Consider the following 9,309-nt stretch of genomic DNA (forward strand, 5'->3'; position numbering starts at 1 on the left):
GTGCGGAGAGGGTGTGTTCAGGGTGCGTGGGGGGTGTGTTCAGGGTGTGCAGAGGGTGTGTGATCAGGGTGTGTGGAGGAAGGGTGTGCGGAGGGGGTGTGATCAGGGGGTGCGGAGGAAGGGTGTGCGGAGGGGGTGTGATCAGGGGGTGCGGAGGAAGGGTGTTCGGGGGGTGTGCGGAGGGGGTGTGATCAGGGGGTGCGGAGGGGGTGTGTTCAGGGTGTGCAAAGGGGGTGTGCGGAGGGGATGTGTTCAGGGTGTGCAGAGGGGGTGTGATCAGGGTGTGCGGAGGGGGGTGTGATCAGGGTGTGCGAAGGGAGGGGATGTGTTCAGGGTGTGCAGAGGGTGTGTGATCAGGGTGTGTGGAGGAAGGGTGTTCGGGGTGTGCGGAGGGGGTGTGATCAGGGGGTGCGGAGGAAGGGTGTGCGGAGGGGGTGTGATCAGGGGGTGCGGAGGAAGGGTGTGCGGAGTGGGTGTGATCAGGGGGTGCGGAGGAAGGGTGTTCGGGGGGTGTGCGGAGGGGGTGTGATCAGGGGGTGCGGAGGGGGTGTGTTCAGGGTGTGCAAAGGGGGTGTGTTCAGGGTGTGCAGAGGGGGTGTGATCAGGGTGTGCGGAGGGGGGTGTGATCAGGGTGTGCGAAGGAAGAGGGTGTGATCGGGGGGTGCGGAGGGGATGTGTTCAGGGTGCGTGGGGGGTGTGTTCAGGGTGTGCAGAGGGGGTGTGATCAGGGGGTGCGGAGGGGATGTGTTCAGGGTGTGCAGAGGGGGTGTGTTCAGGGTGTGCGGAGGGGGTGTGATCAGGGGGTGCGTGGAGGGAGTGTTCAGGGTGCGCGGAGGGGTGGTTCAGAGTGCGCGGAGGGCAGGGGTGTGATCAGGGTGGTCTGTGGAGGGAGTGTGTTCAGGGTGTGCAGAGGGGGTGTGATCAGGGGGTGCGCGGAGGGAGTGTTCGGGGTGCGCGGAGGGGGGGTTCCGAGTGCGCGGAGGGCGGGGGTGTGATCAGGGTGGTCTGTGGAGGAAGTGTGTTCAGGGTGTGCAGAGGGGGTGTGTTCAGAGTGTGCGGAGGAAGGGTGTTCGGGGTGTGTGGAGGGGGTGTGATCAGGGGGTACGTGGAGGGAGTGTTCAGGGTGCGCGGAGGGGGGGGTTCAGAGTGCGCGGAGGGCGGGGGTGTGATCAGGGTGGTCTGTGGAGGGAGTGTGTTCAGGGTGCGTGGGGGGTGTATTCAGGGTGTGCGGAGGGGGTGTGATCAGGGTGTGCAGAGGGAGTGTGTTCAGAGTGTGTGGAGGAAGGGTGTTCAGGGTGTGAGGAGGGGGTGTGATCAGGGTGTGCAGAGGGCGGGGGTGTGATCAGGGTGGTCTGTGGAGGGAGTGTGTTCAGGGTGCGTGGGGGGGGTGTTCAGGGTGTGCGGAGGGGGTGTGATCAGGGTGTGCAGAGGGAGTGTGTTCAGGGGGTACGCGGAGGGAGTGTTCAGGGTGCGCGGAGGGAGTGTGTTCAGGGGGTGGGCGGAGGGAGTGTGTTCAGGGTACGCGGAGGGCATGTGTTCAGGGTTTGCAGAGGGGGTGTGTTCAGGGTGGTCTGTGGGGGGGGTGTGTGGAGGGGGTGTGTTCAGGGTGGTGTGCGGAGGGGGTGTGTTCAGGGTGGTCTGTGGAGGGGGTGTGATCAGGGTGTGCGAAGGGGGTGTGTTCAGGGTGGTCTGTGGAGGGGGTGTGATCAGGGTGTGCGGAGGGGGTGTGTTCAGGGTGTGCGGAGGAAGGGTTTTCGGGGTGTGAGGAGGGGGTGTGATCAGGGTGTGCAGAGAGAGTATGTTCAGGGGGTGCACGGAGGGAGTGTTCAGGGTGCGCAGAGGGCGGGGGTCTGATCAGGGTGGTCTGTGGAGGGAGTGTGTTCAGGGTGCGTGGGGGGTGTGTTCAGGGTGTGCAGAGGGGGTGTGATCAGGGTGTGCAGAGGGAGTGTGTTCAGGGGGTGTGCGGAGGGAGTGTTCAGGGTGCGCGGAGGGAGTGTTCAGGGTGGGCGGAGGGAGTGTGTTCAGGGTGCGCGGAGGGCGTGTGTTCAGGGTTTGCGGGGGGGTGTGTTCACGGTGGTCTGTGGAGGGGGTGTGTTCAGGGTGTGTGGAGGGGTTGTGTTCAGGGTTGTCTGTGGAGGGGGTGTGTTCAGGGTTGTCTGTGGAGGGGGTGTGTTCAGGGTGTGCGGAGGGGGTGTGATCAGGGTGGTCTGTGGAGGGAGTGTGTTCAAGGTGCGGAGGGGGTGTGATCAGGGTGTGCAGAGGGAGTGTGTTCAGGGTGTGCGGAGGAAGGGTGTTCGGGGTGTGAGGAGGGGGTGTGATCAGGGTGTGCAGAGAGAGTGTGTTCAGGGAGTGTTCAGGGTGCGCAGAGGGCGGGGGTGTGATCAGGGTGGTCTGTGGAGGGAGTGTGTTCAGGGTGCGTGGGGGGTGTGTTCAGGGTGCGTTGGGGGGTGTGTTCAGGGTGTGCGGAGGGGGTGTGATCAGGGTGTGCAGAGGGAGTGTGTTCAGGGGGTGCGCGGGGGGAGTGTTCAGGGTGCGCGGAGGGAGTGTGTTCGGGGGGTGCACGGAGGGAGTGTTCAGGGTGCGCGAAGGTAGTATGTTCAGGGGGTGCGCGGAGGGAGTATGTTCAGGGGGTGCGCGGAGGGAGTGTTCAGGGTGCACGGAGGGCGTGTGTTCAGGGTGTGCGCGGAGGGCGTGTGTTCAGGGTTTGCGGAGGGGGTGTGTTCAGGGTGGTCTGTGGAGGGGGTGTGTTCAGGGTTTGCGGAGGGGGTGTGTTCAGGGTGGTCTGTGGAGGGGGTGTGTTCAGGGTGGTATGTGGAGGGGGTGTGTTCAGGGTGGTCTGTGGAGGGGGTGTGATCAGGGTGTGCCGAGGGGGTGTGTTCAGGGTGGTCTGTGGAGGGGGTGTGATCAGGATGTGCGGAGGGGGTGTGTTCAGGGTGGTCTGTGGAGGGGGTGTGATCAGGGTGTGCGGAGGGAGTGTTCAGGGTGTGCGGAGGAAGGGTTTTCGGGGTGTGAGGAGGGGGGGTGTTCAGGGTGTGCGGAGGGGGTGTGTTCAGGGGGTGCGCGGAGGGAGTGTTCAGGGTGCGCGGAGGGAGTGTGTTCAGGGGGTGCGCGGAGGGAGTGTTCAGGGTGCGCGGAGGGAGTGTGTTCAGGGTGCGCGGAGGGAGTGTGTTCAGGGGGTGCGCGGAGGGAGTGTGTTCAGGGGGTGTGCGGAGGGAGTGTTCAGGGTGCGCGGAGGGAGTGTGTTCAGGGTGCGCGGAGGGGGTGTGTTCAGGGTGGTCTGTGGAGGGGGTGTGTTCAGGGTGGTCTGTGGAGGGGGTGTGTTCAGGGTGGTCTGTGGAGGGGGTGTGTTCAGGGTGGTCTGTGGAGGGGGTGTGTTCGGGTGGTCTGTGGAGGAGGTGTGTTCAGGGTGGTCTGTGGAGGGGGTGTGTTCGGGTGGTCTGTGGAGGGGGTGTGATCAGGGTGTGCGGAGGGGGTGTGTTCAGGGTGGTCTGTGGAGGGGGTGTGATCAGGGTGTGCGGAGGGAGTGTTCAGGATGTGCGGAGGAAGGGTTTTCGGGGTGTGAGGAGGGGGTGTGATCAGGGTGTGCAGAGAGAGTATGTTCAGGGGGTGCACGGAGGGAGTGTTCAGGGTGCGCAGAGGGCGGGGGTGTGATCAGGGTGGTCTGTGGAGGGAGTGCGTTCAGGGTGTGCGGAGGGGGTGTGATCAGGGTGCGCTGAGGGAGTGTGTTCAGGGGGTGCGCGGAGGGAGTGTTCAGGGTGCGTGGAGGGAGTGTGTTCAGGGGGTGCGCGGAGGGAGTCTTCAGGGTGCGCGGAGGGAGTGTGTTCAGGGGGTGCGCGGAGGGAGTGTTCAGGGTGCGCGGAGGGAGTGTTCAGGGTGTGCGGAGGACGGGTTTTCGGGCTGTGAGGAGGGGGTGTGATCAGGGTGTGCAGAGAGAGTATGTTCAGGGGGTGCACGGAGGGAGTGTTCAGGGTGCGCAGAGGGCGGGGGTGTGATCAGGGTGGTCTGTGGAGGGAGTGTGTTCAGGGTGTGCGGAGGGGTGTTTTCAGGGGGTGCGCGGAGGGAGTGTTCAGGGTGCGTGGAGGGAGTGTGTTCAGGGGGTGCGCGGAGGGAGTGTTCAGGGTGCGCGGAGGGAGTGTGTTCAGGGTGCGCGGAGGGAGTGTGTTCAGGGGGTGCGCGGAGGGAGTGTGTTCAGGGGGTGCGCGGAGGGAGTGTGTTCAGGGTGCGCGGAGGGGGTGTGTTCAGGGTGGTCTGTGGAGGGGGTGTGTTCAGGGTGGTCTGTGGAGGGGGTGTGTTCAGGGTGTGCGGAGGGGGTGTGTTCAGGGTGGTCTGTGGAGGGGGTGTGTTCAGGGTGGTCTGTGAAGGGGGTGTGTTCGGGTGGTCTGTGGAGGGGGTGTGATCAGGGTGTGCGGAGGGGGTGTGTTCAGGGTGGTCTGTGGAGGGGGTGTGATCAGGGTGTGCGGAGGGAGTGTTCAGGGTGTGCGGAGGAAGGGTTTTCGGGGTGTGAGGAGGGGGTGTGATCAGGGTGTGCAGAGAGAGTATGTTCAGGGGGTGCACGGAGGGAGTGTTCAGGGTGCGCAGAGAGCGGGGGTGTGATCAGGGTGGTCTGTGGAGGGAGTGTGATCAGGGTGCGCGGAGGGAGTGTGTTCAGGGGGTGCGCGGAGGGAGTGTTCAGGGTGCGCGGAGGGAGTGTGTTCAGGGGGTGCGTGGAGGGAGTCTTCAGGGTGCGCGGAGGGAGTGTGTTCAGGGGGTGCGCGGAGGGAGTGTGTTCAGGGTGCGCGGAGGGTGTGTTCAGGGTGGGCGGAGGGAGTGTGTTCAGGGTGCGCGGAGGGGGTGTGTTCAGGGTTTGCGGAGGGGGTGTGTTCAGGGTGGTCTGTGGAGGGGGTGTGCGGAGGGGGTGTGATCAGGGTGGTCTGTGGAGGGGGTGTGTTCAGGGTGTGAGGAGGGGGTGTGTTCAGGATGGTCTGTGGAGGGGGTGTGATCAGGGTGTGTGGAGGGGGTGTGTTCAGGGTGGTCTGTTGAGGGGGTGTGTTCGGGTGGTCTGTGGAGGGGGTGTGTTCAGGGTGGTCTGTGGAGGGGGTGTGTTCAGGGTGGTCTGTGGAGGGGGTGTGTTCAGGGTGGTCTGTGGAGGGGGTGTGTTCAGGGTGGTCTGTGGAGAGGGTGTGTTCTTCTCTTACATCCTTCAGAATGTCGCTTGCTGCAGTTGTGTATTTGATGTGTGTGGTATAATTAGAAGACTGGTCCAGTATATATTCCTGTATACCAGCAGACAGAGTGGTGAGGGATTAGATCTACTTTCAGATTTTCTGTTTCCCCTATAAAAATGCCTATAAAGGCACAGGTCACCTTTACAAAAACTGCTGATGCAGATAAGGGACACCTAAAGATGAAAACAAATTGTACAACTCTGACCAAAGTTGAATAATGTCCCTGTTATAAGTGTAGGCCACATACACACCTCATGAAGGCTGACCGGAAAACTTCCAGGATGTTTCTAAGAGATGCCTAGTGTTTATTGTTCTCCATCACAGAAGTGAGCTCCCAGACGCTGAGCTCAGAGCTCCTGCATCCAGGGAGAGAAGCACATATGGGGGGTTTGAATCAGAGAAGGAGCTCACTCCTGTGATGGTTGGATGAACAATAACAGCCAGGCCCCTCTTAGCAGCGTCCTAGGAGTTTCCATTCAGGCTTTGTGAGGTATGTAAAGAGCCCCCACCTATAGCAAGGGCATTATTCAACTTTGGTGACAGCCGCACAGCTTCTTTTTATCTACAGAGGTTTCTTATCTGCGTGGATAGTTTTTGGTAAAGGTGAACTATGCCTTTCAATGCTCTGCTTATAAAATACAGCAGCAAAGATCTGCACACACTGCATTTGATGCCTTCCATTTTCCACCTCTCGTCTCTGCAATCTAAATGAAATATTGTTCCTGTTTTCTATTTCTGATTTTCAGGTAGCTCCGTTCCTTTTCTATCAGCGTGCTCCTACCTGGACATGCCTGCGGGCCAACAGGCAGCACAGAACAGAACCCCTATGAATGGCCATACACATCATTAAGTGGCACTGCTCAGTCCTGCATTCAGAATCTACCCACTGCTGAGGAAGAAGAGCAGAAGTTCATCAGACAGGTCTGAAGATCCAGGAATAAGGACCCGTTCATACGATAATGCGTTGCAGGAGAACCGCATTCCCGTGCAGCTTCTCGCACCACAATCCCATCGCAATGCCTCTGCGTCATTTCAACCACATTGCTCTTGCCTGCACCAAATGACTTGGTACAGAAGTATATAATCGGGGAAAAAAAGGAGCTGAGACACCAGCCGCTCGAAGTGTACATGCACATAAAATATAAAGTATCCTCCAAGGAAGAAAAATAAAAAATATATAGATGTAACAACCAATATAGCAAAAGAAAAACATATAATACTGAAGTATAAACCTGATGGTGGGAGGAGGGAAAAGAGGAACTTCCCCTTTTTGGTTGAAAACATAAAGCGTACTGTCATACAATTGTCACAGTCCACAATACCTCTGGCCACCACTAGAGGGAGGTGTCACCCAAATCTATCTGGCTGGCCATACACAGCAGATACCAATACAAGGTGCACGCTAAAGTGGGAAACACTATAAGAAAATTGGGCGAAAAATCATCTGATTTTCCTCGTTGTTTCACAGAAAATAGGAATCGAAAAATTAGTACGAAAATTCTCGTACGACAAAGACTTTTTTTTTTGTTGTTTATTGTTTCTGATCATGCGCAGTTTTTAAAATTTTTCTTGTAAGGAAATCAACAGCACACATTAAACAAAAATCGTTCATTCTGTTTCCGTACGAGAAAAATTTTGGAGTTTGTCCCTCTGGGAATAATCGTATGAAAATTTGGAATCGGCTGTCGAAAGCTGAGTACACGTTATACGAAAATTTTTTGGATGAAAATGTTTGCCGATTTTTTTATAGTGTGTACGAGCCTTAAGGGTTGGGGAGCTGTCTAGTTATTAGCAAACACTTCTGTGATTCCTGAGACTGCCCTACAAGCTAGAATCCTTTTGTTAATCACCTTTCGTAGTGCCCCAGCACATCAGACACAAGACTTTACGGTAGCTACCAATTGGCAGTGTGTCTGCTGGGCAACCTTACACACACTCAGATCTCTTCCATCTGAAAGATCTAATAACTTCACACTGCCATCTGTGTAACATATACTGTATGTGCGGTGGTAAAAGGGTGGGCTTTAACACCCATACACCGCACATCTGCATCACTAGGTGGCCGATGTTTCTGCACTTGGAGCACGCTCAGTGTGCTCCCAGTACAGAGACCAAGCTGTCAGAGACACTAACAATCAGTAGCTGGTGGAACCGTCTCCTGATCATCTGACCACTGTGGCAGCCAATCAAGGTGATCGTCCATATTCCCATTGCACACATTCCTCGAATTGGCTTTAAAATAATGGGTGCTGCAGCAACCATCAGCTGGGGACTGGAACATGTATCATATAGTGTAAATATCTGTCAGCACGCCACGGATCTTCAGATTGAGTCCAAATGTTTTTTTTATTGAGGAACAATCACGTCACAAACAGATGAGTACAATGTTTCAAAGCCACACAGAACCCTTTCAAAGGGGTCCTGTGTGACTCCTAAATGTTGCACTCTTTGTTTGTGATGTGATCGTTCTTCAATAAAAAAATATTTCGACTCAATCTGAAGATCCGAGGTGTGCAGCCAATCAAGGTGGTCACATGACTGACGATCCTTCCCAGCCCCTGGGCGTACTGACCTTTTTAAAGGGACGCCGGGGCTGGACATGAAGGGGTTAATCTGCCAAAGCACAATGCAATTACACAAAGATTAATAAGGAGCTTAGTCCAAGCACAAAGACACTACAATACAACAATATCTCTAGGGAAATGAGTTCTAGCTTTGTATAAAGTGGTATTAAACCCAAAAGTATAATATATTGTAGCTTACCATTTATTAGATGTGGTGGCTGCATTCGTTTTTTTTTTTTAAGGCTTTTTGCCCTGTTTTCACCTGGTGATCTGGCCAGTAACACACCTCCCGTATTAGAGTGCCCCCACTCTGGATGAAGGAGCAAAGAGACATCTTTGGACAGCAACAATGTCAGTCTGGGGGAGGGGAATGTCAGATACACTAGCAGATTTAGCAAAATGAAGCCAATCTCCTGCTGAGGTTTACATAATAAAAAAAGCTGTTCATTGGAAGAACCCCTGCCAGTGATAAATGGTGTGTATCAACCCTCTAACTGCTACATCTGCAGGACAGCGTGTTCTGTTTGAAAAACAACAGACCTACAGTACTAACCAGATCACCAGGGCAAAAATAAAGGAAAGAGAGCATAAGCTGCAATAATAAATGAACGTGCGTTCACAAAGTGCTAGATGTATAACCTTACACACACTCACAAAGACATGAACACACACATGCTTACAAAAACCTTATCTCAACAACATAATTATACTTTTTGACATTGTTTTTCATTCAATATTATAGTATTTATCCTGTAACCATTTGCTATTTTACATTTTTACACAGGAAGGACTTTTCGTTTTCAGCACATCTCACCAATAAAATGTATTTCTGCAAGTTTATGAGGTACTGAGAAAAATCACATTTAAAGTGGTTCTAAAGCTTAAACGTTTTTTTTACCTAAATGCATTCCCCGCATTAGGGTAACAAATGTTCAGGTATTAGCATTGCCCCCCCCCCCCCCACTTTATGCTTACCTAAGCCCTCATTTGATTCAGCTCTGTGTTTGTAGCGGCTCTCCCAGGCTTGGCTGAGGCAGGGGGAATCAATCAGTCAAATTCTGTGACAGGGGAGTGGGGGGTGGCGCCGAGCCGAGTTGTCTGTCTATAGGCACAGGCAGCTCGGCTCAGGATCAAGCCTGCAGGTGTGCCACCATAGGAAGCGGCTTCCTTTGGTGGCACACCCAGAAGAGGAATAGCCAGGAACGTTGGACCCCAGAAGAGGAGGATCGGGGCTACTCTGTGCAATTATATTGCACAGAGTAGGTAAGTATATCATGTTTGTCATTTTAAAAAATATATATATTTTACAACCACTTTAACACCACGTCAGGTTTTTGTTTCTATTTGTGTTTTCATTGGGGAGCTTGGACCCTATTTTTCTATTCTGTCATAGTGGGCCAGAGGGACAGGACATGAAGGGAAATGTCTTTAATGGGAAAAGAGACAGGAACAAAAACATGTTTTATTTAGCAGAATGGGGAATGGTTAGGACCTCATGTTTTGTCCTGGTATCAGGGATAAAAAGTGAAAAAAAATCTCCA

This window comes from Aquarana catesbeiana, linkage group LG02 (assembly GCF_042186555.1).
Source record: "Aquarana catesbeiana isolate 2022-GZ linkage group LG02, ASM4218655v1, whole genome shotgun sequence".
Taxonomy (NCBI): Eukaryota; Metazoa; Chordata; class Amphibia; order Anura; family Ranidae; genus Aquarana; species Aquarana catesbeiana.